The sequence below is a fragment of the Melanaphis sacchari genome, unplaced genomic scaffold (genome assembly GCF_002803265.2).
Source record: "Melanaphis sacchari strain LSU unplaced genomic scaffold, SCAv2.0 Contig44_pilon_pilon, whole genome shotgun sequence".
Classification (NCBI taxonomy): domain Eukaryota; kingdom Metazoa; phylum Arthropoda; class Insecta; order Hemiptera; family Aphididae; genus Melanaphis; species Melanaphis sacchari.
The window spans coordinates 3150269-3175850 of NW_020271295.1; the positions used below are offsets into that span (position 1 = coordinate 3150269).

The following is a 25582-nucleotide window of genomic DNA, read 5'->3' on the forward strand; positions in this document are numbered from 1 at the left end:
TATATAGTTATAGATAAATAATGTAGTATTTTACCAATGACCTATCACTTGATTTGAAAATTGGTGTCGGAAAACACCTGAAAATAAAGTAAAATAAGATATACTATTATAGTAAAGTATAGAAAGTTTAGTGAGTAATGACCTTTGAAAAGAAACTTTATATGGATAGAAGACAGATGTACGATAAGATACTAGGAAAAAACCAATCGGCTAACTATACGACGAGAACTTACCAAACTAAGGTACTTTAAATAAATCAACTAGATAGGTAACATATTTTTTCTTTCATAGAAAACATTTCAAAGCAGATTAAAATTGGTTATCTTTGAATAAAGATATCCTATTGGTCACATATTATTAAATCGATAGTAAATTGATTTTATACAGCATAATTTCTATAAAACAAAACATAAATATCGTATAAGTATTATGTGCCAAAAACTCGTGATAAATTAATATTATGTTTTATAAAAATAATTTTACAGAGAGTTCGTAGAATTTTATAATTAGTTTTTATATACGCAGAATATATTATTTACCTGACTTTAATGTAATTTGCAGAAACCAATATATTTTTGCTTTACTAAGTTAAGTGTATACATTTGTGTTTACAGTAGAGCTATATATCATATATATACTCAGGAGAAAAATGTGTTCTAACCATGTTTAATTAAATATCTACTTTATTAATATATAATGCTATATACTAGACTAATCAAAATAAACCGATTCACTAGACATAATTAAATAATATTCTTTGTTAAAGTAGAAATACAAATAATTTATACAGTTATGTTCGAAGAATGTTATCATGCTACATCATTATTATCTTTTGATCTTTCGGTTTGAATACTGTTACAGTAAATACAATATTATATTATCTTGGCATAGCCGTATAGGTATTACATTATACAATTTATACGGGAAATAGAGTATTAGACATCAAAACACCGCTTTGGAGTCGAAACATAGTAAAACACCATCAATATCGTTTCTATTAAGAAATATATAACATATACAAAACACGTAAAATAAAAATGCCCGTTTATAATATTTGATTGTACATTATTAGACAGTTTTAAAAATCAACCAACAGATACTTATTGGTAGCTAAAAAAAAAAACAATCACTATTTTACATACCTATTACCTAGAACCTATTTGTATATTATAATTGTTTCCTTCTTTCTTTATCAGTTTTCAGGGAAATATAGAAGTTATTTGTTGCAAAACAAAGTACCTACCGTATCGTTCATCATATTAGATAGGTAAATCGTAATATTATAATATGCTATGTATATATTATAATAATTTTGGTTCTGATCGTTCTTTTGCTCGACCGTAAAACACAAGCGCAAACAACCGGAGTGAGTAACTACCCCGTTAACACCCCATCGTCTATAATACCACCAATATCGGCGACGATTCTCATTCCATGGTTTTGACTAATGGTCTGTGTGTACAAACAATCGGAAGCTCGGTTGCCAGTGGGCCAAACCGCACATCCGTCACCCGAAACTATGTTAGTCCAACGCCAAAAATAAAGGAGAGACGGTGGCGCGCAGATGTTTACTGATGGTTGGCGTGGGGAGGTGCACAAAAATAACTCAAAACCTGATAGTCTTATAAGAACCATACTATTGTTTGTGGGTTTGCTCTGTATAAACGCTTTCACGGTTTAATAATATATATATATATAATATCACTCAATATATCGTGCGCTTTCACCTTCTCTGCGATGGGTTGTTCCAATGAAATTATAACGGAATTAAATATCAAACTTCCGCAGATTTCATATAAATGTATGTAAGTGTGTAAACAGGAAGTCACACGCCACAACTTGTGAATCTAACGGATGTATATTATTACATGATGGCACGTGGCCGGTAAAAATAACAGATATACTTATATATATATATATATATATATATATATATATATTTATTACTTAACTATATTCTCGAAATGGCAGAAAAATAAAACGCTCAATCGCGGAATTTTCCAATTATCGAAATTGATCGATCGGATAACGTGCAAAACAGGATTTGAAATCCGGATCATATTTCAATCGTACAGCCACGCGCGTAGGTCGAAAACAGAGTAGCGTCGGGTGAAAGCGAAATGCATTATTATACTATGAATTTCGGCAGTACGTCAACCGCGCAGGTTTACGATCGCAACTCCATACTGTCGATTATTACAACATGAAGTGCCGAATATATGTTAAAAGAGAGAAAAATAAGTTTCCAAAACTGATCAAAAAACCTAAGCACCCATATTATATTATTCTATGTATTTTGATTCTTGTGGGTAATTGAATAGAAAAATGGTTACTAAACTCGTAAGACAATTCACAGTCCCGATTATTTTACGACCAGTACACCATAGATGTACCTGAAAGGTTTATTCTTTATTTTGTGTTTCACCATATATTATTATACATGTTCACGCGGTATTAACGCTCACTCGGTATGTGGTTAATGAGCCTGCGCACGTTGCTTTCCACCTAACCGAATCAGAGCACATATTATTACGGCTTCCTGATTACATTTTCTCTTGGTATTGAATAACTTTTATTTTTTATCTTCGTCTACCAGCTAAGGATTATGAGTCTTGTTTACTTGCTTTTATTTTTTTGATCCATTATAAACAGTCGTTGTATGTGTGTGTGTGTTTTAATGTCGGTATCTCGGTGGAAGTCAACATCTTCGGTCTGGTTGATGAGTCGCAAAAGATCGTGTCCAGTTTTTTTTCTTATTCATATTCTTCTACGATACATAATATGATATTATTACGTTCTAATATTATTGTTCCGGCCAGAAAAAGAAAAACGATAATTAAACAGAAACCACTTTTGCGCCTCGCGCCAATAAATAACAATCCAAAGAAAAGAAAACACGGTCGCATGTAACCGGACTTACAGCTTTGAGATGATTGCGACACGGGTCGTATGCCGATTAATAATTAATTCCTTAACAAATAATATAATATTTAAACACATATCGTTTATTCAAAATAAAAATATTATCTTAAATATTTGCTAGGTCTGTGATAATAACTAATTAACATGGCATAATTACAGAAACTCGTTTAACACAGGAAACAAAAAGATGAATTAATAATTAAATTAAAGTGTGGATAGTAAACAGTTTTCCTTCTAAGGTATTCAATACGATTCATTTTTTATGTTTTAAATGATTTATTTATTACACATTTTTTGTAAAGATTATAAATATAATTAATTATAAAAATAAAAATATATAATATAGTTTTTAGGAGTTTACAATATCAAAAAGTTTCAACATTATGAAATAATGAATGTAATTTGGTTCATCGGTGATTAGCTACCGGAAAATACAGAGAAACTAAAATTGGATCAGTTTGAAAAAAATATATAATATCGATTGATTATTACTCCTAAATACCTGATATAAAACTTTATCAAAGTGTTTGTAATTTTTTAATTAATCGAATCGTCACAAATATGACGTATGCAATACATGCGTGTGATTAGTACGAATTATTTTAGGATTAGATGAATAAACTATTGTCGAACAACACAAGACAATATTTCAAAGAAAACAATCAAACCAAGAAAAATATCTTATGTTGATTAAGACCAAGCTTATAATTAAAATATAATACATTTTATAGAGCTTTAATAAAGTTTTATAATATCAGGTGTCACCTTAAGACAGTGCGTGTTATAATATAATATATGTGTAAACGCGTACACAAACCTACAATTGCAGCTGCTATAATAAAATCTTAATTGCTAGAATCATATAAATGCTATTAACATCATGGCAGTGGATATGCATACGGATTAATAATTTTATATGTACTCACGGATTCACGTGCACAGATGGAAATACACATTTTCAAAATTCCTCCGTATAATTATTATTTATATGAAAATTATGCCTGCCGTTTATTATATATATATTTATAAAGTACGCGTATTAGAAACGTTTCGAAATATAAATCACTGAAGCATCCATTGTATTATTCATCAACTTGGTAATATTATTTTCTTTTATGTATACAAATACAATTCTCTATACGGGAGTTTCATAGTTTATGTGGATATAAGACGTTGATGGAGTTCAACTTCGTTATCTATGGAACTATTTTATGGCTGCTGTACAATCGGAAAGAAAAGTATTAGCCGAATCGCCAAAACTCGTATAATATGTTTTGAAAGTTTATACATCACTCTACTGACTATCGAACGAAAATAAAAAGAGAAACAGTGCATTATTATTCATATACAGATAGATTACCGCTATAAAATGCCATGTATGAGCATGTGGTCATGTTGACTCAAATAGAATTACGCTATACAATGCAATTTATGATGTGAGTAGTGCTATTATTATCATTAACGATCGGCGTGTGATATGTAAATTAAGGGTCATTACGTGTGTTATTGAGTATTGTTCGCGTAACGTCATATAGATAGGTACATATAATATTGTTATATTTCTACACGGGTTATTCGCGCATGCTCGCATCCAAAAAAAGAATAGAGAAATTCTGTAGTCGTTATTGGACTCGGCTCGTTTAATAATTTCGATTTATAATTAACACAACAATGAGATCGTTAAAAACATTCGACTGTGGACGGTATCGAAACGATGATGTTTTTATAACCAAATCTGTTGGTGCTGCGTAATAATATTATAATAACAACACTGCGTGTTGGATAATAATATTATAGTAGTGTTTTCCGAACCGTCAAATTGCACAATAAGACCAGCGCGCAGTCCGACTATCGGGTTTTTGCAACTGCTATGTGTTTTGTCATTGTCGTCAGCTGTTTTTGACGAATATTCGTGAGGCGTGGATCATCCGTATTATAATATAAATCGATTGACGACGTCTTGACATTTTCAGATGGTCTTTTTCTATACGGTACCACACGAGTTATGCCGTTATTAATTCTGGGTTATTATACAAGACTTTCTATATGCGAAGAGCAAACAGAATAATAATTATTTTTATATTATGAGCCGTGGAAATTTCAGAACAAGACGTCTTAGTTATGGAGATGTGCCCGAATAATACTATAAATAGACAATATAAATAAAAATGAAAACTAGCATAGTGTTATGCAACTACGTGGCGGTCAAGTATGTTTTTTTTCTGTGATTGGCAAGGAAGTATGACATATTGTCAAGTAGAAATACGTACGCGTGTACATATAGGTACATAAACATATAATATTATTATACATGTATACACTAGCCAACGACCGAAATCGTATTTGTTTATTAAACATTTGAATAACTACGCCTTCTATACACAAACATCGACGATACATCATCGCTTTCACTTTATTGCAATAGGAAAAAAAGAAGCTTCTCGACAATTTCGTAATCCGCGAAAAAAAATGTATTTCCTGCCACGGATGCACACATCTCGTTTTCCCCTATCCGACGTTTGTCGTATACTATACTGTTAATCATAACGTCGTTGGTGATTCTTTTTTCACGAAGGTTTTTTTTCTTTACACATCTTTTAGTCCTCCGTCTCATGGTAAACACGAAAATAATAGCTCGAACGAGTGGGGCGTGGTCGTTACACAGCCGTCGCTAATGACTACGCGGCTCCGGAGAGGCGTCTGAGTTATTTACGGCCGCGACGGCGATTAAAAACGAATTACGGCGACGATATCCATCGAAGCACGATCCGTCTCACACCTGCCCGTCTACCCGCTACCCTCCGTTTTCCAGGTTGCAAGAGAAACAGAGAGGGTTGATCGGTGAGTCATTCGTACGATTCACGCACGCACGTTGCACCCACTACCAGCGTCATATTTTTGCGTCTTATCTACAGTACACAAAACGAAACGTTTATGAAATTCGTGATTCCGAAAATATATATATATATATATTATTTATATACGTGCCGTATATGACGACGTGAAGACGATCGGCGGCGGTATTTCGACGTTGATGGATTGTGTTTAAATTTCTTGTGCGAGAACCCGCACCACACTTGAAACGCCACCACGACTACTGCTGGCTTCGTTCCCGTTTTTACTGAGTTTTCAATACCACCACCGTCACCCTTCTCCACCTAATGTGGTAGAATTCATGGTGGGAGGGTTAAAACACACACACACACGTCTACAACGCATATTACACCGTCCCGATGATTTATGATTTTCCGGCAACTTTTGTATACGAAATGTTTACGCCGTTGAGTATATGTGTGTGTGTAGTATAGGGGCGTTATACATATTTAACAGCCATTTGTCTGCGTGTCCCCGCACCACCGCCGTCCAAATATTTTTGACGATTACGCGGCGTTTAGCCTCTCCACCCAAACCGAAGGTGATTGACGACGATGCTTTTATATATAAAGTACACTACAGTCAACCAACACCAGTCACGGCTCGACGAACCCAATCGATACATTTTTTCGTCGATCGATTATTGCTGATTTCGATGGAAAATCGTGCTCCGATCGTTGTACTACAACAATAATATTAGATATATAGTATATACGCTGAAAATATACGACTGCTATTAGATATATTGTGATAATGTAATGCTGTCGGACAAAGTGGCTGATATATCAGTCCGACAAGTGCGATTATTCGCAATTTAACAGGCCATTCACGCAAGTCGTCTCTGAGTCCATCTGCTGTTGGAAAATAATAATTATTCAGTCCATATTTCTACCCATTGAAAACTGATACACAATGGCCTGCTTGACTGAACTCTGCGTTTACGTGTTGCGTGCGTAGTTTTTGGCTGTGTAGTTTAGTTTGGCGTCTGACCGTCGTTTTTCGATTTTTGCGTCCACGGATTACATACTTACAATTTTCCAATAATTATAGATTTTTATTACCATGATTTGTGATTACTACACTTTTTTCTAATGAACATTTTATACTTTTTTTGGTACCAAAATCAGAAAAGAAACAAAAAGAAACTTTTTTTTTGGTTTATACAATGTCCATGTGATCAAGGTTTCCTGCAGTGTTAAAATATTTTTGTGAAATTGATTTCCTACCCATCTTGTATACTTTCTTATTTCTTAACGATGTTCGCTTTTATTTAATGCCTAATCTACGGTTTCTAGAAGGCGAAGTTTAATTTTATTTCTCAGTCCTAGAAAACAAATAAATACATATTTCCGTCGTAATACTCTTCGGGGATTTAGTTTCGTATCAATATTGGCTGCATAATATGTAATATAATGAAATAGTTTCATTTTTCGTGTTAAGTTCATTTTTGATTTTGCTCAAGAACTCAAATTTAAAAACTTCAAAAGATTTTTTTTTTAATTTATTCAAATCATATTTTACTGAGCCGTTAAATAATGTATTTATTCTTGAAGATACCTTCTATGTACCTATGTATTAAATCACGAACAACTTATTCATTAATTAAACATATTCTACCAGACTTTCATCTTAATAACTTAACCTTGACTATATTATTTATTGCTCTCGTTTATCGCCTTCAATCTAACAATAAGATATATTCAAAACATGATGATAGTCTACACACAACTGGTTTGTACTTTCTTCTCATTTCTTTATTGCATATTTTATATACTGGTATATGTGTATAACTAACTGATAGTTGTTCAATTCCCTTTCTTTTGCCTATACTACATCCAATCCATTAAAAGCGATAACATTTTCGATGCCTTGTACAATTACGAAAAATAAAAAAAATAGTCTTGTTAAAAAATATTGTAAAAATGTATCAAAATAAAGAAAGTAAATGATATGACATGTATACGTTTATTCCATTATTAAGTATAATATTGTTGTTGATTTTTGTCACCGTGAATAATTAAAATCAATTAGTCTCGAGAAAAAATGAGTTGGATGTAATTTAAACTCATATATTATGTTCGTATATTGAGTGAAAAATAATTGGTTTGGTTAATGAGAATATACGAAATGCCCAGCGATTTATTTATTATTTTTTTTTTTTTTTTACTGTTTGTAGAATACTTATTTTAATTTATGTATTGTATATTACGAAGTATCATTATCATATATGTAAAACTACAAGGTTTTATCACAGCAAACAATAATAAAAATAATTAACTATCAAACGTAATATGTATACTTTGACATTTGTTCATTTGTCTCATCTTCGTCGTATTATATAACTATGGATATTGGTATGTTTTCGACTAGGCACAAGTCACAGTATACATTTATGTGAAATCCGGGGAATAACGAAAGTTACCGGATTATAGTGAATTGCAGTATAGCTTTATATAATGTCATGTATAAACAAGCAGCACAATATTAAACATATAATATTTATGACATAATGTTGTATATAGGACGTGACAGTACTACGCTGTGTGTTTCTTTTCAATCTCGAACATTTTGCGTTCGAGATTGACTTGTATAACAGATAGAGCGCAAACGTGTGAGGTTTGAAAAGATTAAATGTCCGGACACAGCCGTTATAGACACGCTCCGAAGAGTCACAACAGAGAATTCAATTTGTCATTATATTTTTCTCCACGTTCCACCAATAGCATTTGCAAATTTTACGTTAATAGATATTTTCTAACACTCCGACTGTCGGCGGCGGTTGTCGTTATGAATGGGCGGAATGTGGACGTGGTAAACGTTCGTGACGGCTGGACGAATATTGCTTGCTGTTTTCAGTTTTCAGAGGAAAATTTTCACCTATATAGATACCTGTGAAATGTCACATTGTCGTAAAGGCCGTCACATTTCACATGCAGCCTTTCATTTCTATTTCCTGCTGAGGCTCCAGCCGTGTCGACGCGAAATCCGTTCTATATTTTATGTCTACGAATATCGCCGTTTTAAACAAACGCCGCAATGCTATTCGTCATACGAGTAACATTTTTCGTTTCCTATAATTTTACTTAACTCGGAAAACCACGTTTTTTGCTTAAGTGCTATAAAATATATTATGTGACGAGTACTACCTACGTGTAACAGTTTTAAAAATAAAACAAAAAAGTTTAATTCCATTTTTGAATATTGTAATGCACACGCCAAATTCTTATTATAATGTGAATTTGGTCAAAATTAACTAATGATAATTATTAAAACATCTCTTGCGCAACGCGTAAGGTGGAAATGGAAATTTTAATAATGATAACTGCCTTAAACGATATACGAGTATATAGTATGGTTTCTTGTTCTGATTTTTCATATAAATCAAAATAATTTAATAATGGTATAATAATTTTCTGTTGATCCGCTCTTCCGTAAGTTCAGTACATTTATTATAGTCTTGTTGCAGGTATATAAGAAGCGGGACGTAGATGGCATATTATTTTAATATTATGTATTATGTTATAAAGAGAGCCGTTTAATATCGCTGGGCGACGGGAATGTTGTACGCGTTTTATAATGCACAAATAAAATTCCTCGGGGCCGTTTATAACTTTAATTTAAATGGCAAAAAGCAGATAAAAACCCGCTCCCTGGGATTTATGATGACATTATTTGCTTGCTACTCTACCGCACGGCGCGCTGAAATGCCCACGTCTGGCTATTATTATTATTATTATTATTATTATTATTATTATTATACATATTTTGGATAACAGCCTACCCCTTGGTTGTCTGAATTATTATTATTATTTTTTTTTTCATTATAAATTGGGCAACATGGTAGCGTTCATAATACCTACTGCAACCAAACGTGTACAAACACAGGCACACAATCAACGACAACAAACGACGTATAAATCTTATTGGGACGAGTCTTTTGTTCCGGTGAAAATAAAAAAGCAATTTTATTGTTTCCATTCCACCTCTCTGTGTACATTCATAGTGTAGGTATACAATGATTAAATATATATATATTAACACACACACACGCAATCACTGAAGGTACACAGATTTTGACCTCTCTTTAGCATATGCAGGCATCCTTGTATTGAATACCGGAAATCCTTAAAGATGACAACTTTTTCTTCCAACCAAAATACCTCTCCAAGTCAATTACTTTCTGCATCTGATATGGAGATCGAGTGATTTTTAACAATGTCTGATATTGTAGGTAGCAAATCAAAATTTATTTCGAAAATAATTTACAATTGACCGTAGGTGCGAAGCATGTAATGTATAAACCCAAAAGAGTATACTGTTTTTTTTTTTTTTTTTGTTCAATACTTGACTGATACGGCTTTAATGATAATTTTTGTCAAAAATTCTTAAGCTAATCAACTTAATTGAATAGAATAGCCTCGCTATATGGTTTCAGATGATTATTGGTAAGTAAATATCAGTATTCTTTTGACGACTAGTCAACATTTATAAACCATAGGATAGATAATAGATTTATCGTGTAAGGTTGTATGGTATACTTTATAACATACGTTCGTCGTCCATGATTATCATAAAAATAGTTAACAACGAAATCGGAATTCATTCACAAACATTCAATGTTAACGCCACGGTGTCTAGAAATAATTGTTTAAATTACACATTTTACAAGTAACATTATAAACGAACGTTGTTGTTTTTTTTTTTTTTATTTATAGTTTCCTAATTAATAATAATAAACATCTCAGTTTTTACGATGTATGCTATAACGTGCTAATCTAATGCACTAATTGTACATTATATTACGTACAAAATATAAATAAATTAGGAGTATTACGAACTTGAATATGTTTTTGCATTGTCATAATGGCTATCATATTATTATTACATAATATTTTATTATAGTGGCAAATGGTAATGCACTTTACAGTATCGTATTACATACGTAATACGTTTCTAAATTAACATTTAAAAACTTTTGCTTTCTCGGAGTCTTATATCTGAAAATATTATACATGTAATTGTTTTTATTTAAAACAAAAACTGAGGTCGGTTTCTCATTGTTATAATACGTTATTTTCATCGAAACAAATTATTATTCCGGATTTGAATCCCACTTCACACACACGGTATCTACGTAAGAAATAATATATACGGGGAGATTCATTTAAAGTAAGATACTCATTATTTTAGAAAACATTAGGATTTTTAAAAATATTTCTTTTACATAATTTTAGGTCGTTAAAAAACAACGTTTTTGAAAAAAAAAATTATTGTTATAGTTTTTAAGTTATCTACTCTTTTAACGATATCATACATTTTTTATTTTATATTCAAAAAAGACTTTTATTCAGAGTATTTTTACCTATAAAAATTAAATTTCGGATCAGTAGTTTTTGATATTTAAAATATTTTAAGTAATAATGACCAGAATAATAGTAGTAGATTAACATTTAATGTATACCTCTGTAATATACCATTCCATTAATCATAACTCTAAATACTTATAAGTTATATCTCTTAAACTACTTGTCAAAATTTCAATTTGTATGTTTCAAAGTACTCCGTAGAATATTCTACTCTGAATTAAAAAACTTAAAGTGTATGTTGTCACTAATAACAATTAAAATAATTAGAAAAATATTAAAAAATATTTTTATTTTATTTTTTTAAATTGTTTTATTAATAAATTAAAATAATCTTATTAAATATTTTTAAAAGCGTTAATAGTTTTTGAAATAATAAGTGTCTTATATTAAATGAACCACTCACTTTATAAATAGACTGCACGACGCACGTGGCATAACACTACAACAGGTAAAAGAAACGCTTTCATTTTCCGCGCAAGCCAAATTTGTATTTCTCTCATACCTTTTTGACGGCCATCTTTTAACGGGTCATTTGACAGAAAAATATCCATTACATTACGTTATGGCATTTTATCTGCAGTCAAAACTTTATGTATAATACACGTAGATTATAATAATACATCGTCGTAGTACTCTCATCTTATGGAATTCGCCGGGTCGAAATGGAAAGTGCACGCGGTCAACCGGTCCGGCCCCCGTCAGGTTATCGACATTGACATTGCCCGGGCGAGAGTGCAATCCGCCGCCGAAACGACCTGCGCTCGCACAAAATGGTCGCCCTGGGGTCTTACAGTGGTGAAACCTGTTCAACGACAGAACGTCTATGCTGAATGATGTTTTTCCGTCAATCGATTGTCGACGATCGATTTACCGTTTATCGTTGTATTATCGTCTAGTGAGTTTGAATATTATAACATACCTACGTCTCACAGTAAATTTGTTTCCATAATTTTAGGTTTTTTGTAATTTTTCCACGTAATACGTTACGCATCTACGTCTTCCACGGTATAATAAGTTTTTGATCATAATACATCGTGCGGAATATGAAAAAGAAAAATGTACCGTATTTATGGGTTTTATTTTCTTTCACTAGCCTTTTCGATTTTCCAAAGTAGCAATAAACTGACGCCACTGTAATATCGTGTTGGTACACAACGAAACAGATTATAGGCTACTGTAGACAAAACAAATTATTGTTCTATTTAGGTATATAATATAGGTTCATCGTAATTGCATTGTTTTCCTTATTTTATTTCATTTTTATCGTCTTTTTTACTTATATATGTGTATATAATAATATGACATTTCACATTTCCTGGACGTTCCCCTCACGGTGAAACGTCACGTCGAGATGGCGACGAACTTCGAAGAAGATTACTGCCACCATAGTGAAAATGAAAACAACGGCATGCGAGTATCGTACTATATTTTCTATTTCCGTTTTTTATAGGACAAATCTATATGCGTTGTGATGTATAGTGTGATTCACAAATTATCACATTATTATTTTTTTACAATTAAATAATTTATACAATTTATAATTTTTAGAATATTTAAATACACTTAAGGACTGACAATATTTTTCCGATTATTCAAATTTTTATTCTATTTTGGAATGCATAGCATTTAAAGAATGTTCTGCGGATATACAAAATTCTCTTTTATTTAAATAATAATCAACCAACTTAACTATATACTATTGAGCTAATCATTTCTTAGCTTAGTTATTTTTTTCTAAGCATGTTTGATAAATCGCTCAGTAAATGAGTACAAAACTTATTATTATGATCAGTATAGATCAATAGTGATTATCACTAATGAAACTTTTGAGACATCATAACATTACTGTTTTAAATCTGACTTGACATCGTAGTTTGATATTATGTCTTAATTCATATGATTATTTTTTTTTCATTTCTTCAGTTTTTTTTTCCAAATGCGACACATGAAAATTATTATTATGAATGTGAAGACGTTGACAGTGCGAGTGGTACACGTCGCGTTTTAATGATATTATATTATATCAACTACTGTATACTATAATTATATCATTTTAACCTTGGACATTTAACATTGCATTAAAATATACTTGTGAACAACGAATTCAAATTTTGTAATAGAGTTTTTAGTTTGAAAAAAAAATTCATTTCAAATGGGTCGGAGATGAAAAAAAAACATTAAAAATGACGCCTGCAACTCCTACATTATGAATGATTATTTATAATTGTGTTACTCCATGAAACGTAGGAATTAAGTATATAGATATCATTAATATAGAAGATTCAGTACAAATAGAATGAAAACAAAAAACTCATATATATATATAGTTAATAACGCCAACATTATTTTATATACGTCTATATGCATATTATATAATCCAAAATGATTTAACGTTTTCATTCGACGTTTTGAAAACACGCTTATTACTTTTATCATAAATATCCATGTTAATAATATTATACCCTATGGCCAATAGGTAAAAACGCATTTTAATAATACCTATACTTAAAATATACGGTTTCAAAACGGAAATGAATATTATAATGACGGACGATACCTCCACCGTGGTGCAGCATAAGGGGTTTGATGACCTTGGAACATACAGTTGTTTAATAAAACGTTATATTTTTTTTTTTTTGGGAAAACAAGGTCAGATTGAGAGTTAACAGCCCGTTTACATGTTTAAGACCGAAAGTGAATTTCTAATAGCTGTACCGACAGAGCCTTTTATTAACGTGCATATAGGTGCCGTATAATATAATTAAGTATAAACGTGATATACATTGTAGTATAAAATATACAGCCACGGGGTACCACATGTAATGGGTAAGTTTAAATTATAATGTATCTAATATTGTGTGTTTGACAATCGTTTAAATTCTGTGATGCGATCTTAAAAAAAAAAAATCCTGAGCGAAAGCCAATATAATTGGTCATATAATGATAACGCAGAGAAATGATAAAAAAAAAATAATAAATAATAATAATAATATATTCAAAACAATGTGTAAACAGCAACGACGACGACGAGTTAAGCACAAAACGTATTATTTGATAACACAATGTTTTACTTTCTTTTTCCTCTCCTTAGCGCAATTCACACTTCTCGTGATCGCCCAGTGTACACATGCACACACACACGCGCGCTCTCATATATAATACTATGCATGCGCTCTTTCTGTTTAATCCTAAGTTTTTTGCTGAAGTCGAATATACGCCGTTATCATAGAGTACGACTAGAACTCGTAAATTCGTTATTTGAATACTATAATATTGATATTATTGATCTAATAATAATAATAACATTCTTAGTTTCTTACATATATTATTATATTGCACGACTCATTTAAACATTGCCGAAAATTTTAATAACCTATTTACTATTATAATATAATTGTACAATACAATGGCAACGATTGTACGTTGTGGGTAAACAATGCACGTTGACCGTCGAATAATATTCCTACTGAGAAAAGGGGAAAATAATATAGTAACGCGACATGTGGGAAATGAATTTACTGCGTTATACATATGATTGTCAACACAACATATGCATGTGTCTATTGATATTATGCATATACAATATTTGTATAAAACGATGACAATCAATCAGTAATGGTTTCAACAAAATTTCAAGGGGACTGCGATTTTAGTACTATTAAAAAAAAAAAAGTGCCGAAAATTAAAATTTTAGACGTACCTACTTATGTTTTATCCTTTTTATGTTTATTTAAAAATGTTTATAATACTTATATTGTTAATAATATTGATATAAATTATTAATTTTTAATAAGTTAATATTAAAATAAAATATTCAAGTATTTGTAGCGATTACCTATTACAATCGTCGGTATTATTGATTAAATAAAAGAAAATTATATAATATCTAATAAAACAACATAAAAATAAAAATCATTGTGTAAAAAGTAATGTTATATGACTAAAAATACAGAAGTCATTAAATTTAAATTAATTTTTATAAGAAGTTTTTTAATCGTGTTGGGTATTAATTTCATTGACTAGTTGCATCAAATGAATAAATTCTACCAAAACAAACCAACAAATGTAATCAACCATGGATTCGTATTTAAAAACGAATTTTTTATTTCTTGGTTTTAAAATGAAAAAAAAGACATAGGTATTTATATTTGACTTGATTTATTCATTATTTAATAGCGTATAAGAAACATTGAATATATATGTATAAAAATTATTTTAGTAAAAACTACTATATTGGTATTAATAATTACATCATCCATAAGTAATTATCATAAAATTGGTAAAAAAAAAAAATATAATTAATATTTTATTCATTTATTATAACATTAAATACTTGTAATACATTGATGGAAATACTAATTATAGTAATCAATATTATTGTTTTATTTTTATTATTATTCGAAGAAATAAGTTTTGAGAGCATAGCCAATAAGCGTTGTTACATTTAGTTAAAATATTATCGCAATATTTATATACACAGTTAATACGTTGATATATAATACATCTAAATATTACATGCTTGGTAAAAGCTGTAAAAGTATTAAGCTTAATAATAATAAATTAAGTTTCTAAGTTTTTTAACATACCTTATCAAAATAATATGAGTTGTATTTAAATAATAATATATAATAATATAAACACTATAGAAAGTAATCATATATTGTATTATTATCGTTTAACGAATTTAATATTTTTTCATATTTTTTAAATGCTTTTTTGTATTTAAAGAGCAAAAACTTAACAAAAATGTAGTAAATTCAAAACAAATTTATAAAAATGAATAAAATATTTCAGAAGATGATTTATTAATACAAAAATTAACTGTGAAATTGTATTACTGAATTTATTTTCATGTATTTAAAAATATAATCAATCAAAAAATATAACATAATATATATATATTGTAAATCGTTTATAATCATTAAACAAAATAACATTTTTTTTTTTTTTTTATTAGCTTAGTATAATGTATAAAATAATAATTAAAAAATCTACATATTTAAGTAGAAGGAATTTTGGGAAAAATAATATGAAATATGAAATACAAATTTAACCGATTCTAATATTTTAAACACGAAAATATTAAGAACTATTTTTTATTTATCTACTGATAATTTAATTTATAGATAATATAATACTTAATATTTGATAATAAACTTTAAAGAAATATAATTTAATAATTAATAATATTACACACTAATTCAATTATTTAAATTTAAATAGAAAATTACAATTTATTAGAAAAAAAAATCATTTTAATTGTTTTGGGTATTATCATTAACTATGCTCGCAAAAAGTGTCTAAAAATACTGTTGAGTTTTTGTAGATATTTAAATACCTAATTTATAGTTACCAAATTATATCTGAAATATTATCATATTATTATACTTTACTGATCATCAATAATATACATAGGTAATAAATCGGTATTTTTTTCATCGTTAGTAATATGATATTATCAAGAGTATTTAACAACGATATTTTTTCTGTGTATCAGCATCAAAGAGCCTAACAAATTTTAATTTTTCAATGTTTTTAGTATTAATTTGTATATCAATATTAATTGGTACCTATTGAATATTATTGATTTGTATATAAATTATATAATTAAATATAATAAAAAGAAAGAAAAATAATTATCATTACTTTAAATAATATACATATTAAATATATTTTGTTTTATTTTATTTTAGGTTAAGTTTAAACTAAACCACTGCATTTTATTATCCTATAATAACACAATCATTAATAATGATAAAAATATATTTTTTACCTATAGAATTATATAAAATACTCTTATGACGTTTTCAAAGTAAAAAACTACCACAAACTTTGTAGCCTAGCATTCAAGTCTCGAGCATACCTTAATACTACACATTTTTACTATAGATATAAACACATGGACTATATTTTTTTTATTAAAATTAACTTAAGCAAAAATAATAAAAACAAAAATAGAAGAGTGAAAAAAATTGAAAATCTAAAACTCATTTACCTGTATATTCGGCGGCTGGTGGTTGCACTTGAACCCTGCTGCGATAGATTTTTCTTCTTTAGAACAAAAATCAGTTCGGATCCAATGTCGAGTGTATAATATAATATTATTTTATTCTATGAAATATGACAAATGCGATTTCATGTATGTCTGTGTGGTGAAAAAAGCTCTTTCGTAGGAGACTTAGGCGGACGGGTGGGCTTATGTCTAAGCGAGTGTGTGTGTGGTGAGTGTACACGCGCGGATAATGTCTAAATAGTGACTGCACAAGAAATTAAACCTCCGACGTCGACGTCGTTGCGGTCCGTTCATTTCGCCGGGCGAACGTGTGTTCTCGCCGCCGCCGTCCTTACCACCGACCGGTCGTTCTTGCGGGAATAACAACAGTTTTATGTACATCGCTATAAAAACGAACAGTTTTCGCCGTTTAATCGGCAGATTATCGGTTTAGGCGCGAGTTCTGTAGTTCCCATTTTTTTTTTTTATTTTTAAGAATTTTCAACATGTTTAAAACGCACCTCATATATTTCAATTACGTTTCGTTTCGAATAATAAACTATACAATTGCGTTATAAATCGATTTTACGAAATTATTCGCACGAGAGCACAATTTCGAGGTTGGTGAATAAACATATCAAGCAACTGACTGTTGATAATATGTCCAATAAATCATTGCTATTCCAATAATGATAATTATTAATAAATTTAAAAATAATATATTTATAAAATAATCATAGAACCTATAACATTTGAATATTTTTATATAAATTGAACAAATTTTAATAAACTATTCAGATTCAATTTTTTATAAAAATGATGTATAAATATATTTATTACTGGGTCTAACGTACGTTTTATCGTATATAAAAATGAAATCCTATATAGCTATATAGATTAATGTTGTTTTTTTTTTTTTTTTTTTATACTGAACCAGTAGTGAATATTTTTACAGTATTATAAATGTAAAAAGAAAATAGATAAATAATAATATTTGTATAATTTAAAACATATTGTAACTATAGTTCATAACATTATATTATTTATATATTAAATGAAGAATATTTTTTTATATATACAAAATAATCATAAATTATAAAATACAATATTAGAATATTATAATTAACATAGTTATAAACATATTTTAAGCTAAATTCTTGTGTTAGAGGTACAGAGTAAAAATTAATAATCAATAAATTACCTAATGCTATTAAAAATAAAAAACAGCAAAAAAAAAATAAAAAATATACAATACAATTAAACGAAAAATATCACAAAAAGTAAAATAAACATTGATATTAATAAATTAAAAATTTGCGAAAACAACCAATCATAAAAAAAAAAAATTTAACATTACTCTTAGAATCGTGAATATAGTTACTTTATTATATAAAACATGTTCTCTAGAAACATAGATTATAGAAATAACAAATTAATCAATTTTACTAAAGACGTTCTATATGATAAATTGAAATATACATACGTCATAAATACATTAAACGGTAAAACCTTCTTTAAACCTACTAAGATTCTAAGTGCTATAGTTAGTAAAATTGTTCCATACAAAAATATAACTCTAGTAGTTTTTTCTAATAGCTATAAAGTTTTAAAACAATTTACAAACTTGATAAAGTTTTTAAAAAATGTAAAAAAATAACTGAATCATATTTAAAAAAAAAAAAAAACTGTAGCCCATAATGTACTTGGGATATGCTCCGTTTCAATTTTTGAATTTTAATAAAACGATTTGTTTGTTCTTTTACAATAAACATATTCTGTATGAACGTCATCAAGTATGACAAATATAACTATAATTTATACGATACCTATTAATCATGTTAGAAGTCTGCTAAGATTCAATAAATTATAATTATAATATCTTAACTTATTGCATTTGACCAGGAAATTTTTTTTAAATTTAATAATATTAGACATATGTTTCTCAAGGTTTATAATATGAGTTTTATTATCCACTGTAATCATAAATATTTTGGTATTAAATTTATAGGAATTTCAACAATAGAAAAAGAAGTAAATAATTTATATGTATTTTAAAGTGATAAATAAAATGAGCAATAAATAAACAGTTTGGTTAGAAAACATTTCATAGCTTCGCAATCCGTAATGTTGTATATTTAAAAAAAAAATAATTATACGCCTGCATTATTTTATAACTGTTTTTATTAATGTAATGCTATATTTTTTCATTTAATTTTACGAACGTGAATTAGTTTACGGTTGAGTAAAGATGATTACAATTTTGATTGTGTTAAATGTTTCGAAATTAAGTTAAACGTGCAGTTTTTAACATTTATCAAATGCACACAAGACGTGAAAAATGTTCAGAGACGATGAGTTTTACTTTTAATTTTTTAAATGTTTATGTGGTAAACTGACAAATGACAACTATAGCCAAGTATTTATATTATAAAATTTAATTTTAAATAGTCATGTAAAAATAAATTATTTATACATATATATAGGTATATAGATATGTCAAAAAGTTTATATAATATGATAAAATTCTTCGGCTTATTTAGTTTTTATATTAAACAAATTTACCAGATGATGGAAATGTAGAGAAATAAAATCATCCTAAAATGTTCTTGTAAATAACACATATACGTGTGTATGTAATATATTTACTCGGTTAAATTGCTTCAAGGTGGAAAACATAAATATAAATATTATTTAATATTTCGAAACATACGTTAAACGTGACGGTCATTATTCATATCAGGTAAGTGTGAATCGTGTAAAAACGTCTCGTAGATAATCAAAAAATGTAAAATATTTTAATTATTGTTACACATAATATGTGTAATTAGAATTTCTAATAATGTATTCAGGTTCAGCACAACAGTGTACTAAAAATAAAGTAGATATTTCATATCAGAATAAAATAAATTATTACTCAATAAAGTAAGATTAATGTTTTTAATTTTTTATGTTTTATTCCAAATCGATAAATATTACAAAAATTATTAGATTTACAATTAAAAATATAAAAAAAAAAAAATGACATAACAGTCACCTGTAAATAAATCCAGCTACAAGCTTTTTTTTGTTGAAAGTTAAATTAAAACGGTCAATAAAATAAAATGTTATACATTTTAAATTCTAAATCATACGAAGTACAATATTTATTGTTTTAGTTAACGTTTTAAATCGAGAGCATTGAAAATTATTATTAAAATTTCAATAATTATTATGCTATTTTAGTGCTCATAAAATATTATGACATCGAGTGCTTCTACTCACTTTATCATGACTTTTAACATAATCGTTTTAATCATATCATGGAGAAATTGTTTATTAATTGGGTAATATTAATTTTGTTCTATAAAAATTAATTTATTTTCTGATACCTCCTAGTAATTCATTATTTAATAATTTGATAAATTTATTCTGAAATTGATGTTGGTTATTAATTGGTATACCATTATATTATTTCATACGTTATGTTGGTTTTTATTTTAAACTGTAAAATAAATACAATTGTTCAGTGTCTACTGCAAAGGAATAGACCGCTACAAAAAATGTATGCATTTTTTATGACCAAATTAAAATAGTAGGATACAGACATAAAATTACGTAATAATATAATAATATAATAATATAAATATTTTATTTATTTTCTATATTAAAGTGTCATATTTAATTACAATTTAGGTAAAAATTTAAATAAATAACATATTTCTTTTAAAATGTGTAATTATCTATGTTCTATTATATATTATACAAATTAGTAGCATACGCAGAATTTTAGTTTGATTAGGGTTTTTACTATGGATTGATCAGACACCCATGGCCTATGAGGTCTCTGCCTCCCCCAATACTCTATAGCTAAACAAATAAATATCACCAACATTTTATAACACAAAATAGTTCTTTTAAGTTCCTATTTTTGTATTAATTGTCTTCCATAAAAATAAAAAATATTTGAAAATAACATATTATATAATATATACCTAAAAAAAAAAAAATAATAATAAAATTTCTAAGCAATATTCATACAGTTATAAAAGTAATTATTTTTTAAATTATATTTTTTTACTTAACTTATAATAAATTCTTGTTCAAAAGACCATAAACAATAGACATATTATTTAACATATAAAAAACATTTTGGGAGAAGGAAGACATTTTGGAGAGGGTTAAAACCCTAGAACTCTATCCCTGTGTATGTCACTAAATCGTATAGAATGCATGTAAATAATATTAAACAAGCTTAAAACGTATTAATAATATTATGATTGCAAGTCATACACGTCAATTGGAATAAATATTAAATTACTCGTATATGTATTATTAACGTTGTAAACGCTGTTAAAAATGAATTGTGCTATCACAAATAATTGTCTTATTGTTTTCAATATATGTTCTTATATAATATATTATACCCATGTATTAATATTAAAATATATATATATATATTTATATAGATAGTCGATTGATAGAAATATGAAATAGTTAATACTGAATAGTGAACAATTACTATCATGCAAGTTAATAAAAAATGAAAGTACGAATTAATCAATATTGTACCAGCCGTTTAAAATTAAATGTTTTATTATGGTGTTTCAGTATAAAATTAAAAACAATACTGTGTTAAATGTCATGTCTATAAAAATAAACGTAAAGAGGCTGCAAATAGATTATAATTACTAGTATCTGGCATACAGATAATATAATGATAATTTATACGCATAATATTTGAATCATCTATTGTCACAAACAAAGAAGGAATACTCTGAGTCTCCGAATACACTATAACTACAATTTACACATTCCTAAACATAATTAAAAAATAACAACAGAATATTATAGCAATATTCTATATAAAATTTATAATATATTATAATTTAATCAGTTAATTTTATCTAGTATCTAATTAAACTTTATGAACACAATCATTTAAAGTAGATATTAGTATTTACATATAATTAAAATAAACTAGTTATTATTTTACGTATATTGTGTAAAAAATCTATTAAATAGTTTTTAATTTTATTTATATTAAACAGTTGTAAGTTGTGACTTATAATGAATATCTTGCAATTATAATAATTAATAGTTCATACATCACGATTCGACGACCAATATTACAACATACGATTATATATGATACATCTACGATTGTATATTATGCGACAGTGGTAAATAAGTAATAATTTATAAATAAAGACAATTAATAATACAATACTTTATTATATAGGTACCTAAACTTAAAATAATATTAAAATCGCATTATTTATCATTTGTAATATACTTTTTATCGAAGTACAAGGGTAAGCTGTGGTTCCAATACTTAGGTGACTTATTAATTATTATTATAAACATACACCCTGGTTCATTTGGTATTTTGCTAATTCTGTGATATACATATTTTGTATCATATGTACGGAATTCATTATTATCTATATAGTACGACAATAGTGTAGTGACATTTATGGAAAATAATAATAATGATATATTTTTAAAATAACTACTATACTACGTATATGGAATATAGTAGATTAGACTAACATCTAATCATTGTACGTATAATATTGTGTCGCTGACATTTAAAATAATTACCACGATACTGAAATGTCAATGCTCAGCATGATAGAATGTGTTATTTAACCGTATCACAAGTTACGACTAAATGATCTAAATTATAAGTTTTGTATAATATAATATGATCGGGTGATAATCCAAAATAATAATATAGTTTAATTTTATCAAAAATATTAATATTTGCGCTTTATGACTAAATTTTCCTAACTGATCGTCGTTTGTTTGTGAGGCAGAATCGTTAAACAATCGAAAAGTGTCCATTATTAAATGGATACAAAAAAGATAAAATAACGGGTTTGGCTTACAAAATTTCCTGGCAGTTACGAATTCTATAATATAAGTAACTGCTGTTGGGTTTAGTCCAAATCGCTAAATATTTGTATGAATATTAAATGCATAAAATACTGGTGCTCGTCACCTGATGTAACGATACAGTGGACAAAAATAGATGTCACTACGAAATAAAATCGAAAACCAAAACTTGCAATCGCAGTAAGTAAAATCATCGAAATGACGATATCACATCATTATGCTAACCGTTTGTCGAATTTACAGGCGAGTTTAAAGTCATATATCACAATACTATTATTAGTTTATTATATATAATATAACATAGTTTACACATTTCATTTATGAAAATATTTTAAGGCTTATAATTACTAAAATAAAAATAAAATGGTCACAAAATTTATGGAAAAAGGAAACCGAACTAAAAAAAAACCAATAACTAAATGTTAGGAAACAAAAAGCTTTAAATAAAAAATAAGCGATAATCCTAAAGAATAACGTTTAAGAATAGGGCATACCAGATCCTCACTCACTGTGTTATCTTATGATTAATATGAGAAAAAGGTAAAGAAGATCAAAAAAATGGTATCAATTTGCACAATTCAAATAACAGTCAAATATCTCTTCATCTAATACATAAGCTAATTAAGTTAAATACAATATTTTTAAGTCCATTCATCAATATCTAAGACAAAGCAAGAGTCAATGAACTAATGTTAAATTTAAAAATAAATATAGTAAATAATTTACTGTAACAAAAAAATATAATCTATTATAAGAACAATAACAATTTTTAATATCATATTATTATTATTATTATTATTAGACAAAAAATTATTGTTAGTTAAATAATTGTAGAGGCTTATTTTTAATAATAATAATAATAAAAACGTTATACGTCCGAAACGGAATTGATGCTATTAAGACCATCTGTACATTCACACTAAATGCTTAAAAAAAACCTTGAGCCTTTTAAACCCTTTTAAAAATATAATTACGTATATTTATTTACATTTTTATATGTTCTCTAACTGTCATATTATAATCACAAAACTTTTAAACATTAAAATGTATAGCTTGTAGACTTTGTAGAGAATAAAATTAAATATTTATGAAAATTTTGAAAATATTGATTACCTACACTATTTATGTTATTTGATTATTTACGCATTGTGATAAGCATTTTTAATTATTGATAATTCACACAACTTAATACAATTTTCAGTAAGGCTACATATAATGTAACATAATGGGTAGCAACCAAATACATGTTATTATTATCATAAGATCAACTTATGGGTACAAATACAATTCATTATCGTCGATACCTTTTTGACTATTACGATTGAGAATGCTTAGTTTTTATAATCCCATGCAACGTCACCAAATTTATAGTAGTCTGAAAATCTAAACTTAAATCTTAATACTACTTAAAAAGATACTGTTCAAAATATATCGAAAGTCGAAGAAAAAAAAATCAAAAACAATACGATCGTATTGTAGGTACCTACTGTTAAAATAAGTGTTTAGAAAAATTAATGAAATATTTAACTTTGTGATTAATCAATTTCGGACAATTAAAATATAACTCATTGTTTTTATCTATGTTGTTTAATTACTTCTATTAATATATAACTTTTTATAACAATTTATGAAAAAAATTTAACAGACATTTTTAAATTTTAAATATGAAATATGAAATATAACTCAATTTATTTTTATCTATATTTTTCAATTGTTTTTACACGTTATTTTGAAAATTTATAAATGATTTTTGAATTGAAATTTTAAATTTGAATACCAGAATATGAAATTCATACATACCACTTATACATGGCAACATTACACAGGATTTAATTTTCAATAATACTGTTTTCATTGTTTCATTTCAAGCATTCTCAATCTTACTTCAAAAAAGAAAAAACGTTTTTAATCATAATATAACCGATTAATGATATATACCCCTTATATATATTAGATAATATGTAGGTAACGCATGCACCATACTAAATAACTTAAGAGTACGAAGATTACACCTCCCTCTCTTTATTCCATCATAACGTTCATTATACACATATGTGATACAAGTATATATATGGTGTAGGTAGAATAATGAACGTTTATGAATTTCAATAATATTAATATTATTAATACCTATAGAACTCAGCGAATAAAATATCATACCTAGCTGTATATACGTGTATTGAGACACACAAGCGCACGTGAGTGCAGTCTTCCCAGTGGAGGAAACTCCACCGGGAATTGCAAAATTAATACGAAAAACACAATGGGCATTGTCTCTGAGACTGCGTTATCATCAGGACGACGATGAAGAATCGTATGCCCACCGTATAAATCCAACGGAAATAATGCTCGTGCAATTGTTATTTTTGGTTTTATATTATGTTATTGTTACCATGTATTATATAGGTTTAAGTATACATACGTATATTATAATAGCGTAGCTTTGTCGGCATTAGTAAAATATCCCATCGCCGTGTATTTTATTCTATATACTTTATACTCTATGTACACGTCGGAGCAATACTTGCACAAATATAATGTTAAATTCCACGTC

At 27.8% G+C, this 25582-nt stretch overlaps 1 protein-coding gene across 1 annotated transcript in view; it reads right to left on the minus strand.

The window, feature by feature from the left end:
• The window catches only part of LOC112597915, a 99752-nt gene extending 82344 nt beyond the window's left edge, over positions 1-17408 (minus strand). Inside the window, exon 1 of the mRNA XM_025344148.1 lies at positions 17158-17408. The gene's annotated coding sequence lies outside the window, so the exon portion shown is untranslated. The remainder of the gene's footprint in view (positions 1-17157) is intronic.
• Between the last annotated feature and the right edge of the window lie 8174 nt (positions 17409-25582).